Raw genomic sequence first — 15,755 nt, 5'->3', positions numbered from 1 at the left:
ATGTTGCAGGTTTCTAATGTAGTTAAAAGCTGGTTCTGCTTACTTCACTAGTTCTGGCCCACATACTGTTTGCAAGCTGAACAATCTCTAATGTCCTGCTATTTAAAAAAATAGTCTGCTCAATAAACAAGGGAAACTACTATTGGAAATACTTTTTGATTGATCCCAGGTCTCACTGCAGTTATTTCTGACTCAGAGTGAGTAACAGCAGTGATGGCCTTCTGTCCTTGAAAAAGAAACTTGACAGTTCTGTGACTTTGTCAAATTTTCTTTTCCATGCCTACAAAGTAAACTATAAAAGTGAGACATGGGACCAAACTGCTATGGTGTCCAACTTAAGTCTGCACAGTGTTGCTTTTTTCCTTCCTTCTGGAAATGATTCTTCATAAACCAGCTGCAAACTCCTGCTAGCTCCATATGTGATAATGTACACAGCAGAAAACCATCAAATACTTATATCAAAGGAGGTAATAAGAACAAGCTGAGTAATTGGACTGGCCTGAGTAGAAAGGATCTAGCAAAATTTTGAAATGCCATTTCAGTTTGCTGTATCTCTCTGTCATGTTCACCAGCATTCCTTCTGCAATTGGATTTTATTCAGTGAAATTGCTGGGGGCATCCAGATGTAATAGCAAGTTAAGCATTTGTGACAGTGTTAGAGAATGTGATAATGGTAACAATAATCTATAAATGGAAAGCTGTAGTCAGTTGCAGCAATCTAAAGATGTGGGCATAAGAAAGATTCAGAGCTAAAGAATTGCTTTTCCTATTGGAAAGCTTCTGCTTTTTTTTTTTCATTTTTGCATAGCTGAAGCAAATAGCACAGATACTGTTTGACTGTATGTCCTTGTAAAAGCTAAATGAGAAAAACTTTGAAGATATAAATTAAATCTACTGATTTCATCATACAACTAATGGATGTACAGAGAAATCATGTATAGGCTGGGTAGAGATTATTCTCAAATTTAGCAGAAATTGACTGTTTATTAAACCAATGAGAAAGATTCATTTCTTCTTTGTTATCACATGCTAATCTCTTATTACTATTTTACTAAATGGGATTTTAATAATCTTATCTGTGGACTATTAAATTCCCATTATTATTTTTTTTTTTAGAAAAAATGAAAACCAAAGAAATACAGAAAAAACAGGGCATGAAAAGAGAAAAGAACAGTGTTAAATAGCTGGGAAACAAAAGTGGAAAGATGCTGATAGCAATCAAGAACCATAAGCAATAAGCAAATCTAATTTCAGAGAGAATAATCATATTGCTGAAATCTCCCAATTAGGAATGCACAAGGCTGACATCCAAGTAGCTTAAAGAAATAATCTGAAATTGAGGAGAAGCTGTTGTTTAATGCATTTAACAGTGAGATGATTTTCTCAGATGTTCAATATAAACTGCATTCCCATCTGCTCACATAACTATTGGAAAGAGCTGCGTGTCTATAATTCAAACCAGCTCTTTAATGTTGAATTTCCACTGGCAGGAAGGACAGGAAAAAACCATCTCTAGAAGAGTTGTCACCTGGGGGCCTGCTGGTGGGTACAGCCCAGGCAGCTCCTGGCTGACAGCCCCACCCTTAGCCCCTGCTCCTCTGCAAGGCCCTGGGCAATCACAGACCAGCTATGCAAAGGAATCTCTGCAGCTGCCTCACCACTGAGTCTGGGCTTCTTCTGTCTGCCTCCACAGAGTGGTGAACAGCAGCCCTCACCTTCACCCTCTTCTTCACCCTCTCCTTCACCTTCTCCTTCACCCTCTCCTTCACCCTCACCTTCACCCTCTCCTAGCCCTCCTGTAGAAGGGACTAGCAGCTAATACTGGACATTGTTAAAACCACCAAATTCTTAGAGCTGATACCCTGTATGAGCTGATCACTGCTTTATTCCTTTGTGTACGAATTCACCGCCAGCTCACAGATTTGTGTTGTGTTAGGCAAGATGGAAAACACCTGCCCCTCTTGCAGTCACCCATAAGAGTCAAAAGGCATTCAGCTGCCTCTGCTACCTTTCTCATTGCCAGTCATAAGTATTTTATATTGTAAGCTGCATCCAGCCTAATGTTGCACAGCTTCAGATTGTCTTTTCCCCCATCCTTTCTATGGATATATGAAGTGCAGGAAAAGACTTTTCAAATTAATCATCTCCATAACAAAAGCAGCAGTAGGATTTTCTTAAAGGAAGAGAAAGGAATGTCTGAAATTACATCTGTCCTCATGTATCATGAGTAAGATTGAAAAAACTGAGAAACAGGAATAAGGAGGCAAAATGCTGGAGAGAATGGAGCTCTGAAAGATACAAGCTCAGAAAGAAATTAAATTCATAGACACCAGGAAGGAGGACAAGGCTGGGACTAATAGTTGTTAAAGCTGGTGATTATCAGAGGGGGAAAAAAGGCATAGAAGAAAGGAGAGAAGACAATACATCAAGACAGCAAGTGTGTTCTAAACAAACTAATCAAAAACTCGGAGCAACTTTGATGCCATTGCACAAAGAGAGAGACCTGAGACACAACATTCAGATTTTATCTAAAATCCTTCTTTTCAAGCTTCTTTCCCAAAATGGATATTCAGGAAGTGAATTCATCCTGCACATAATTTCCACTTTTTTTTTTTTTGTGTAGAATGTTGTTTGCAAAAATCTTTGGACACATCACACCTATGAAAGTTTGTTTGCTTATTCATAGACGAGATAGAAGAGGAAACTCTAAGATAATTTGATTGTCCTTATATACTAAGTCACTTCTTTTTCATAGTAAAAAAAATGAAATAGTGGTAGGGATGTTGAGAACCTCCAGGAACTATCCCAGTACAAATCTTGTAAATATTGAAATATCCATATGTATTATAACTTAAAAAAGTCTAAAGAAAAACTCACTGAACTTTCAAACTTTAAGTGTATCAGGTAGATCCTAACTAAACCTGTTTAATTCAAAGACCTTTCCTATTACCTCTTTAGAGACTAGACAACTGGATCAAAGTTTCTTCCTGGTTTTATTTTTTTTTTTTTCAGGTTGCTGGATGCCCCTTTAGCTCTCTCTCCTCTACTCACAGCATCACCCCAATTCTTGTCGAAACATGAACTGAGTTTTTCTGAAGATTAAAGAGAAGGGACTGATTCAATATGCCTGTAGCAGAAGGCATATAGATTTCATTCTTATTTATAATATGCAGACATGTGCATGATTGTTTAGCATGTAATGTAAAGTACGTGTATCAGTAGGGAGTAGTGTGTAAATTTAGGTTCTTAAAAAATGTTTATTTTTGGGAAAAATGTTTATTTTAGGTCAAAACTCTGATCATTTAGTATTGCTGTTTATGAAATTTCAGTTAGAAAATATTCATTCTGCTTCCCTAAGAGCTCTAGGGAATAATTTGTATTGGTACTTCTGTATCTGTTTATTTAGATTTTGCTTCTGAAGAAATCAGCAAGACAAAATGTGTTTCTTCATGAAAGCAGAAAACGGTGAATTTTCATCATTAAAAATACCTCTACAATCTACTTTTCCTTTTAGGGGTAAAAATTATAATCCTTTATATCTTCATGAACTTTGCTTTTTTCTTTCTCTGTTCAGTCAAGTTTCATTTGTCAAATTTGATAAACTACAGCATTCTACAAGAGACTAAATCAGGCTTAGATTTTTAATTATTGAACCCGTTTTGACTACTGTTTTATTTTCTCTGTGGGGGGAAAAAATAGTGGTGTTCCAAATTGCCATAACAACAGGCTGCACTCCTTAAAACAAGATAAGCTGTGTGTCAAAGTAAAACTGTTGCCATGGTAACCAGCTGAATATTTAAAGAGCAGCACCCTGGTTTAATCAGTCAAATTGCCCCTTTTCCAGAAATCAACTACATTGACATTCTTCCAGCAGAAACAGTGAAAAAAGGAAAAACATAGAAGTTAATAAAAAATAATTTCTGCCATGCATGTTTCCTTTCTGAGCGATTTTTTTTAGGACAGTCTTTTAAACTGCTTCTTTCTAAAAAGATTGCAAATACTGGATCCTGTCTTTTAACCTAAAATTCTCAGAAATTTCTCTCATCTGCTCAAGATATGCTTTCCCTTAGCAGGTTAGTAAGATATTAGCATGTAAGAATGTAGGTGCACATGCATAAAACCTCCCAGTGACAATAATACATATTTATAACCTCTCTGTTTATAAGGAAGAAGACTTTAAAAATGGCAGTAGAACTTAAATCAATCCATTAAATCATTATCTGCCCATTTTATGAACTTCATTATTAGATGGTCAAAGCTAATAATGCTATTTCATCCTTTAAAAATTACTTATTTTTCTGATTTTTTTAATAATTATTTTTAATGTAAAGAAAATTTTTATGCGCTGAAAATGAGATTGTTTTTCTTTGGAACTGTTAAGAAAAATATTTCAATCATTAAAATGCTTTTATCTCAAAAACCAGAGTTTTGCAGCATAGATACCTGTTCTACCATACTTAGTTGTGTTATGCCGTCTCAGATTCCAGTATTTTTGGACCTGAAAGTCAATGAAGCATCAAGAAAGTGATGTTTATGCCTCAGAAGAATTCAGGAAAGCAAAAAATGTAGCTTTTAAAAGGCTACACATATAACCCACAACCACTGTATTGCTCTGTTGAGATCCTGGTTGGTATGACAGAGGGTGAGTAGGGACCATACTGATAAAAATCTGCAGTACAAATCCCAGCTCAGCTCCCAAGGTCTCTAGGAAGTGCTATTAGGCTATGCTTCCTAATAGGGGTTTGAGTCAGAGGCCTGACTCTGAGTCTCCGTGGTACAGTTGCTTTTCCTACTTCTTTTCTAGCCTGGAGAGCACAGTGGCTGCATAGGGAAAAAGATTCTGCAGATTTGGAATGTTTTCCTTCTTCTCATGAATGGTCAGTCAGTGCTGCATTAGGAATTGTAGAAAAACTCTTAGAAATAAAATGGCCTCTTAAGAAATGTATCCATAATTTTCCTAGACTAAGTACAATATCACAAATGTCCTAACGCTTTTTCATGAAGAGTTTAAAAAAAAATAAATCTGTGGAATTTCAAGCATTACATTCCTTTCTGCAGGCCCCACAGAGAAAATATATACTGTTTCTATTATTTCTTTTTCTTTCTGCTGTTTCTATTAAGCCTTTCTGAAAAAGGAAAAGCAGGACTTGGTGAGGATTTGCCATTTCCTTATACAGAAGCTCTATGCAAGGTAGCATATATCCTGATGAGTAAAGGAGGAAACCTTCCTCAAAAAAAAAAGATGCTGAAAAGCTATTAATTTCTAACACAGAACAATATTTAATTCAGAAAATATTTAATATGATTACAGAAAATGTTTGATTGTACTTCATACTTACATATATTATTGCTACTGTCAGAAAAGCTTGAAGGTGACATCACAGCTGAGACTTTCAAAAATTAAATGTAAATATCTGCTCTGTTTTCTAAGTGGCTGTCAAAACATTTTTTCCTGCTTACAGTGAGAAGTCTCCCTTTCTTCGGGTGCCACAGAGACATTGTTTTGTTATTGATGTATGAGGGAAACAGCCAGATATAAGTGGCCAGTATAAATTCATTATATCAGTGTTAATTGTCAATTGATAAGCCCTAAGATTATTCAGGCTTCAAATATCTTGAAGTGACATAGTCTGGAATCCTTTTCCTCCTGCCACAAAGAGCATTCTTTGATTCTTTTGAGTGAGCTTTAGAGTTTGACTGAGTCACACGACCCTCTGCCACACCAGAGATATCAGGGTCCATGGGTGGGCCCTCTTAGTGAATGAGAAACTGGACAAAAATCGACCTTTTTTTGATAAGGGCAAGAGGGCTACAGCAGCCTGTTAACTGAAGCAGTCATCACAGAGTGAAAATAGCTGCTCTCAAGGATTCTGGTCCCAAGTACTACTTCTCCACTGCAGGAAGCAGATGGTTTCTGAAAGGAGACTTGGAGGATATTTTTGTACAGCAGCGGAGATACAAGTGCAGCTTGTGGAGACAACGAGCGAATCTGCAGTACCAGGGAGCTCAGTGCAGGCTGAGCTGTGGGAGGGAGCTCTGCTGAACAGGCACACAGGTATTTTATCTGCTGCTCTGACTCAGATAATTTGCCTGAAGCTGAGAGTTGCCACATGCTATCCTTGTGTTACCCCTGCAGCAGAAATCTGAAACTAGTTTAGAGGAATCAGGAGTGAACTTCCTTTAGTTGTGTAAATACAATCCCAAGATGGAAAACAGACTTACCTACAATTGTTGTAATGTGTGAGAATGTAAACAGAGAGAAGGACCAAGACCAACATTGCAGCATTTCTTGAGGCTAAATGGTGCCCAGATGCAACCATTTTTAAACTGCAGATAAAAGAAAAATCTGCTTGTCATGGATCCCCATAGAAATTGCAAGATTTCGTTTCCTTTCCTGAAGGGAAACAAAATCTTGCAAAATAGAAAAGAAAGGCATACAAACACTCTGGAGCGGAGATATGATCAAATGAAATGCAATTGGAAAAAAACCCAAAAACCCATAAAATTGGGAAATTTAGTGACGACAAGAAAATGGTCTGGGAGGAAATGAGGTGCAGTGCAAAGGACCAAAACATACCCATCTGATCCCCTTTGAAATATTGGAAACAGAAAAGAAGGACTTGCAAACAATCTAGAAAGGAGATATGATTGAATGAAATGCAATTGACAAAAAAACCAAAAAAATCCCAGAAAATTGGGACATTTAGTGACTACAAGAAAATGGTCTGTGAGGAAATGAGGTGCAGTTCAAAGAACCAAAACATGCCAAAACTAACCTCACAGATGCTGCAAAAGCAGGGGAAAAAATCGAGGAGGAAGACAGAACTTGGAGGGGAAGATATGAGAGACATGGCATGGATACTGGAAAAAAAAAAACATCTTCTCCTAAGTGAAAGCCATCAAAAGGCATGGGATGCCATCAAGTGCAGGGACATGGACCAAAGCTTGCCCACTTGATCCTCCTTGGAATCTTGGAAACAAAAAAGAAGGACTTAAACTCTCTGGAAAGGAGAGTTTCTCCGGAAAGGAAAGAGAGAAAAAATGAGAGAAAGCAGGGGAAAAATATCAAGGAGGAAGACAGAACTTTGAGGGGAAGATATGAGAGACATGGCATGGATACTGGAAAAAAAAAATAAAACCTCTGCCAAAGTGAAAGCCATCAAAAGGCATGAGATGCCATGAAGAGCTGCCTAAAACCATCCTGTCCTTCCCAGCAGGCTGCCCTGCTAGGAAGGACAGGACCCTCCTGGTGGCTGCAGGGACAGCACAGTCAGTGCTCTGCCAGAATCAGAGCTGGCAGCGCAGGGCCCAGCCTGGGGCTGTGTAGGGCCAGAGACTTGCTGCTGTCTGGGTTTGCAGATGGGAACATTGCAGTAACAATCAAGGTGGGAAGGGCAGAGCCCTGTCCTGTGGCTGGCGCCTTGGCTGAGGTGCTGGGCAGAGCTGGACGAGCCTCGGCACCTTTGTGCCCTGATCCAAGTCAGGTGGGATCTCCTTGGGTTGTGCTCATCCCCTTGCTTTGTTTTGCCCCTGGTACCTTCCCATCTGCAGGTATTTATGTGTTTATGTTGTTTACAGTTAAACGACAAAGATTAAATAATGTAACACTTCAGTCTGAGGTTTAGTGTTCACTACTCTTTTTGTGTGTGCAGAATGAGATAATATCACGGCACTGACAGCATGGAAATTTTCTCTGATGCAAACACAAATACATATTTTATGTCTTCCCAGATTTCCCAGATTTCTGTCTCAATGAAATAAGCTCTCACTCAGGCAAAAAAGGCCTTTGTTATTCACGTTCTCTTCAAGTCTTAATTGGCAGTTGAGGTTTGAAAAAATAGCAAGCAAAAAAGTCCAGCCTTCATAGCCATTTCCTTTGTGCTAAGGACAGAAACAGCTGTAAGGGACACTGTGTTTCCTGATCTCTTGGGTTTATTTTATTGACATTCATCTAGACTGTTTCTCCTAAAGTGCCTACTGCTTGAGGACTGGCTTACAGCTAAGCCTGTCAGTTTTAGCTGGAGCTTCTTCTCTGTTGGTTTACCAAACAGCAGCCACAGCTAGGTAGGTAGGATCTAACCCTGTTCTTGTCCTGGTCTTGTGTTCCTTCTGCTACAACTTTCAGTCTAAGCAGAGCCTGACCCAGAACTGCTGCAGTGGGTAATACTCTTGTGGCATGTGTAAGAAGGCTTTTTCTGCTGTACTGATGCACAATTTCATGGTATAGTAGCATTTTCTTTTTTTATTATTTTTTAACTTCTGTAGTGATGTTCAAATCTCCCCCTACAATACAAGATTTTTTGTTTGGGATATGTCAGTCTTTGACATTAATTTGCTCAGGTATTTGCTCTTTCTAAAGGTATCTGTTGCACGTAATGTCTTCATACCAAAAATAATTTTGAACTCACACACACCAGTAGCAGTTAGGAATAAAAAGGGAAGTGTCAGTCTCAATATAAATTGTTGGTATGGCTTGTACAGATTGCTGCTTCATGGAATCCTTCTCACAAACCTAAAGACCTCACTACAGATAAACAAGAATTCTGCATATCCTGCGTGAGAAGTTGTCCTGCATACAAGGAGCAGCTTGGGTGCTTGTGCCTAGCACATATTAATAGCAAAAATAAAATAGAAATCTACTGTGCATTCCCAAATTCACTTCAAAATCCTCATCTCCTGAAGGCAGACAACACCACTTGTTCTCAGTAAGACACTGTGTTAGCTAGATGAACACATGCCATTAAACCTGGCATGCAATGTTTAACATCACTACAAATTCAGAATAAATTCAGCTACAGTACTTTTCCTCCTCCTTTTTTCTCTTTCCCTAGGGCATTAATTAAACACAGCATTCACAAGCATGGCCCCTTTAAGAATAATCATTCTTTACATATTACAGCTGTCAAGCTGTGAATACATGGGATAGTTATATTAATTTCTAATCACTTTTTAACAGGCAGTGTTTGGGTTGCATGTAGCCAGCAGTAGATATCTGTAGGATTTAAAATACTTTTATCCATTGTTATGCAAATGCAGAACCAATTAGAATCTTATTGCTAGAGGTGTGAATTTTATTTTTTAGAAAATATATGAGTAATCATAAAAAACTCAAAATTAGGCCATGCTCTTCCTGAAGAGAATTATTTCTTATTTATGATTAAAAAAACCACCTCATATTCATATAGGTGAATATGATGTGAGAAGTTAATATGGTATAAAAATATACATCCAAATGTGCCCAAAAAATAGAAATGTTGAGAAATTCATCAGAAATATGCAACATCTCTGTCAGAATGTTACTAGATTATACATCCCTATGAAACAAAGCCCTTTATTTCTGTAAAAAGAAATTATATCTGCAATACAGCTTGAATTTTACATGGAAAGTTTTTATTCTCTAACTGTTTTGCATGTGCTTGCTTCATTATTTTTGTGCTTGAAAGTACATTTTTTATTTAGGAAAAACATACTCCTTTATGTTAGCAAATTCTGCTACAATCAGTCCTTGACCTAGATTCTCACATTTCTCAGAAATTATGTTTCTGAAGTTGTTCAGACTACATTTCATAAGAGAGTGAGTTCTTGGAATGCAGCATTTAGTCAAAGATCAGTGTGTGAATCAAAATTGGAGAAAACTCACATTGTTCTAATTTTAAAAGCCATTTTTAGCATGTTCAATAAGTACTTCACAGCTGGCTTTAATAAAATGTGTCCTGGAAAAAGGCCAGGTTCATGCAATATTTAAATATATGTTTAGCTGGAAAATAAAAAGAATTTTGCAGTCTAACTCTTAAACTGGTAGCCATGACACAGAGCATGATTTTTAGTGCAGAAGGAGAAAGATGAATGTAATAAGCATCCCTTGTTGTAAGCATTGAAATAACATAATGCAGTCTGAGTATTAAGAAAAATCAAACAGCTAGCACTGAAATCTCTGAGCTAATTTTTGGTCATAGGTCTTTTTGAGATCTTCAAAGAATAGATGATACTATTTAAAGAGGAAAATGGAAGCACTGTTTACCACCATAAAGTCTCAATAATTAGAGAGAAAGATTACTTAGAATAATATGCTAGTGCAAAGTAAAAATTTCTGTTCTTTTACCAGTGTTATGAGCAAATTAGGAATGAGAGAGGTGCATGATCAGGCTCAGAAATGAGGCGTGCATGAGGTTCCATATCACTACAGAAGCTGTTCTTGCAGTATAAATGAGCAAACATCAAAACCAATGGAGACAAGTAAATATGAAAATCAAAAGGAAGATCAGATAGCAGCCAATAACTCTAGCAAAAGGCAGTAGTTTAGTGGTATCTGTACATGCCGTACCTAGAGGTAAGATTATAGGCTAAAGAAAGAAAGATGACTGAAGAAAAGACCATCTGGAACATGGAACAAAGTCAGGTCTGCAAATTAGGAGTCACTTTCAAAATTAAAAGGGCAGGAGACAAGCTATGGATTCAGAAAAGCTTAAGTCTGATTCTCAAAATGCTGACAAGTTAACGGGAGCTGAATTAATTATTTTAATCCAGAGATGTTCATTTTTGTTCAACACTGTGTTTGACAGAGCAAGTGACAGTGTGAAGCATGTAAGTATCTGTGCTGTGTGGTTCAAGAAGAAGACCTACATTGTATTATGCTGTTAGATGATGTAGAATTTTGAATATATGGGTTCCATTTTGTGCGTAAGACTTGGGAAGCTGTGTTGGCTCAGGGAAAAACTATGAATATCCTTAGTTTGGAGCCAGGAATTTCATGTCTGAGCGAAGAGTTTCGGTAACATTTGCCATCTGAAGATCATGTCAGAGACTTAGCAGTGTTTTGAAAGTTCAGAAAGTATCTGTAGCCAAATATGACTTATTTTTATAAGCACTTGGTCTGGCAGATGCAGTGCTCGCACAGAGGAGGACCCGACTGCAGAGAGATCTCTGCCACGTGCCGGATCTACAGATGGATTGGGAGCATCTGCCTGTGTAAACACAGATGCTATTTTGCAAAAGTTTCTAGATAGCAGCTGAGTGATGACTCAGACGTTTTTGTCACTGCAGAGCTGCACATGGTGCTGTGTAAAGCATCGTGAAAGGCATTGGAGCAAACCTACTAATGGAGAGCTCTTTACTCTGGAACTTTTGTGCACCCCACATTTTTGCCATAATGGTCTCTGCAATAAATCAGAATGCTTTTCTGTGTGATGGCATGCATAGTAATAAGAGGAGATAACTGGCATCCTTCTGCCTAAGTGAAATTGTTTTGAAAAGTGGATTTATTGAATGTGATATTTCACAGAAATATGACTTTGGTAAAATTCACACAAAGGAATTTTTTTAAGTCCTGAACCTCCTGGTAGCTTTACGTGTTTGAAAAAAAGGAAAAACAATGGAGAGAAAAGAAAAAAAGGGAAAAAATAAAGGAAAATTTGATAGCTTACTTATAGACATTTTAGCACACATTTGATACCATATTAAAAGTTATTTCCTTGCATTGATGCAGATCAAAAGCAAAGGGAAAACCTCAAAACCTGCCACAAAACTGAGTATTTATCTTCCACAGAGCTTTAGTGTTAAGCATACTTTAAACAACTGGCTTGTTCTTTCTGGCAGAGTAAGGGGAACAGATTGCTATCAGGGAATTTAAAGGGATTATCACATTTGTGATCAAATTGCATTTAAAACTACTAAGGAAATGCAGAATATGATCTCTGAAATCAGGATCAGTTCCTGAACTGGAAAAAGAGACTGAGTATGATTTTTATAGCTCACAAACATGAAATTAGATTTTAATGATTGTAGATATTCACAATATGAGCGGCTGAATATATTAAAATTAACTGTAGTTAATTTTTAAGTCTTCAAAATCTGTAACCATTTATTGATACAATGTCTGTCAACTGCTTTATTTTATCAGGCAATTTCTCGACAGCATTTAGTTTGCAGCATATAGTTTACAGCATTCTGAAATCCATTTCTGCAACCAGAAAAAGTGATCTGTGATAGGAATTGCATCATTTTGCTGGCACTATAGATATGATATTTCTGGTGTAGTGGGTAGGAACAGAATTATTAAAAAAAAAGACCTAGACTGGAAAACACAGATAAATATTATAGCAACTTGAAATTTTTGATTATACTTTGAATTTTTCAATGATAATTTAATTATTTTCACATGTGTTATATTTCTAGCATGGGAAAAGTGCTTGTTAGTTTTGAGGAAATTATTATATGTCTCTGAAAGGGATGGCAGGATATTTCTTTCATGTATATGAACTTTATCATACACTGATTAAATTTATATGTTTAAACACTTCTGCAGTAGTTAAACATGTATTTAGCTACAGGTCTCCTTAGTGTTTTATTTTAACACAATGTGTGTTGAAACAAGTGAGCTCTTGAGTAGGTTTCATTATAATTTTCTGCTTATTTCAGATCTCTGTTTTTTCCAGCACTGTTTACCTTTCAGTATTCCCTATTCATATGTCTAAACTTCCTTATAGTGATGAAGATGTTATATAGTATTTTGAAAGGCACTGCGTGCTTTCTTGCAGTATTTTCCATTTTCCCAATACTTTCAATCTTTGCCCAGCTGGCTAATAATATTTTACTGACCCAGACAAAGAAAACCTAATAGAAAACTATATTTCCTGATGTGATTTTTGTGAAATCAAATGAGTCAAAGTACAGAAGAATCCTTATCCACGGCTTAGTGAGTCTAACTTTTTAATGCTCTGAGTCAGGGTATGGTAAATAGCACTTGGTAATCTTCCTGGTTCAGTCAGGCTTGGTAAGATCTTTTTTCCTTTGATGCTCAGAAAAGAATATTATTCCATGTGCAATTAGATCTCTCTCACTTTGGTACACAGAACCTCTGCATTACGGAGGTGCCAGGAGCACAGCTTTAGAAGGTGGGATCAGTAACAGATTCAGGATGCAAAATAAGCTTATTGCATTTGTTCTAGATAACAACTCACAAGCTTACTATTGAGTAGTCTTCTTGAAAATGTCATAAATCATGGTATTGCTGTTCAGTCCTTCAAAGTAATTACTGTATTATTTCTACCAATTTGTTCAGTGCAGACTCTTGTAGATGACACTTTAAACTGTGATTGAATGAATTGAGTTCTGAAGCCAGAAGCTGACAACAAATCATTCTAATGAGGCTCCTTCTATTTGTCATATACCATGACTACAAATGAGAAATTACCTCACTTTTATATTTTGTTAAATAGATATCAGTGTTTTAAGTGTTGATCTGACATCATGGACATGATTTCCCTGCAGAAATGTTAGGTGCTAAGCTCTAGCTTTCATCTCTCTCTCTCTGGTGTTTCTTAGAGTGTCACTCATATCACAGCAAGACTAAAAACTTTTTAGTACCCTTATATTTTTTGCAAATGCTCAGTCCAGCTGTAGCCCATGAGATCCTTGTATACTGATGCCAGCTATTTATCCAATTACTAGCCAAAGAAATACAGTTCATCTGCTGCTGAATGGAGCTTCTGACTCAAAGCCCAGTTCTGATCAAGTGCTGACATTCTTTTCAACATAGCACCAGCAGCTTAAAACTTTTGCAGTCATTTTCCCTGTGAAGTTACATTCTTTAGCTACATTTTAGCAAATTATCACGGCTGTGGGGCTTAGACCACTAAACAACCTTATAATCAATGTGGGGAAGTTGAAGAAGATAACAAAGGAAATCCTAATTGGAGGTATACAATGATGACACAATCATCTGATTTATAATCATATAAGAATATTAGCCATTTATGAAAAATGAATACTATCTGCTATGCAAAACTGTCCTGACTGGCAGCAAATAATATTGTGGTATTCAGTGTTTCCAAGGGTGTTTTTGAGAGGAACTTGGATCTTTTTTCTTGTATGTACAATTAAATATTTAGCATAAGTTGTATGTGTGCAGGGCAAGTATCTTAGGTCCTGTCTTCTCCTCTATGGAACTTCTTAGGTACTGACTGAATTTGACCCCCATCTTCAGATAGGTCAAAATTCCAGTCTACTTTACCCCCTTGTTTGGCTCCTAAACAAATGTGTCCTTGCCATCTTATTTCAGAAGAAATTCTGCACAAAAATGCTCAGCACTATCATGATCTCTCTGAAATTATGTTTTACTAAGTAGGATTTGTTTTGAAAGTACTTCCTCCTAATTTTGTTTTGCATCTTTCAATCAACTTGGTATAGTTACAACAATTTTTGTTTTCTACTGTTCATAACTGTCTCACAAAAAAATTAAAACTGCTTCTGACATACCACACCGGATCAAGTGTTTATTATTCCCATATAATCCACACTGTATTCTAAGTTTTACAGGTCCTAACAAGTGACTGGAGTAGCTGTGCAAAATGTAAACCTAGAAAGTAAAATAACTGCTGTGTTTCTGATTAGAAATGAGAAAATTAAGGAAACATCAAAATAAGCAGCCAAATTAATTGATGATGTCATAAATGACATCATAAAAGAAAAGTTATCACATGCATATTGGGGCATCCAGCCAAAAGTGGGCTATAAAGAGCTCCTAAACATGGATGGTATTTATGAGGTAGATCTAAATGACCACTTGAGAACCATTACGTTCTATTATATAAATAAGCATTTAGGGACTTTTGAAAATTTGTAATTATGATAGTGGAGAAGCTCTAAATTGGTTTTCCATAAAGGTTTTATGAGGCATTCGTTACTTGCACTGATAAGGTAATCTCTTAATTAAAACATTTTACCTTTATGTCACTAACAGATTTTAGACACACTGGAAGGATAATCTCTTATAAAGTATCTTAAATTTAGTTTTGGACTGCAACAACACAGTATTTAACTGGATACTTAGTGCAAAAAAATTATAAAAAATAACTCTAATTGAACAGACGTTGCAACATGAGCCTTAAATGTCCAGTAGTTTTCTTCTCTTTCCCTGTTTTGCTACTGGAATATGTAAACACCTTTTTGGGGAAAAACAGGGGAGGAGAGTGGTGGGTGTGGGTGAGAAAAGAGACATATTTTACATTTTCACCTATGCCACTTTTACTTCAGGATGATGTCCTTCATGAAGAGAGGTTTGAACTGTGCTGTCTCCTTTGAAAAGACATTCCTGTAATGCACAGCCTGGTCTGTAATGTCTCATGTAAACCATCTGTCCTGGATAGTGGCACACCATGGTTTGGTTTTGGATGCAGCTATTGAAGAAAAGTTATATTGGGCTTTCTAAATTTTTTAAAAACAAACAAACAAAAAAAGCAAAGGTATGTCATGTTCACATTCTAACACTTTGTAATTGTCACTGAGAGGAAACTGAAATGAGGTGAGGGCATGAGATGTGTCATTCTGGGATATGGAGTAAGGGAATCCTCATCAGAATTACAGAAATGCCTGTACTGTTTAAGAGACCATTTTGATCTTTCTCAAATCACTTGAGTCTGATTCTATCAATAAAAAGTAAAATTAAAGTATTGACCAATTTACTGAAATATATTCTCTATGTGCTTCTTTCATCACTGAACTAATTTTGAGAAGAAAACTCTTTGCCTGATTTCTTAGGCTTTATGCAAGATTCAAGATACCAGTTGCAGTGGCAGCAGGAGATTTTTCCATTTCTGCAATGTATGCAAATATTTAAGTAGGGATGAGATCTTTTATTGAGATGATGTATTATTTTTTATTCTAGAACCTCTACATTTAGGATGGATCTGTTATGAAGAAATTATGATACCAAAAGTTACTTAGAAAGGGTGCACTGTTTCAGCAGTGGGTAAGAG

Source organism: Haemorhous mexicanus, chromosome 4 (genome assembly GCF_027477595.1).
Source record: "Haemorhous mexicanus isolate bHaeMex1 chromosome 4, bHaeMex1.pri, whole genome shotgun sequence".
Lineage (NCBI taxonomy): Eukaryota > Metazoa > Chordata > Aves > Passeriformes > Fringillidae > Haemorhous > Haemorhous mexicanus.
The sequence above is the reverse complement of the archived record's forward strand: the minus strand, read 5'-3'. Positions refer to the sequence as shown.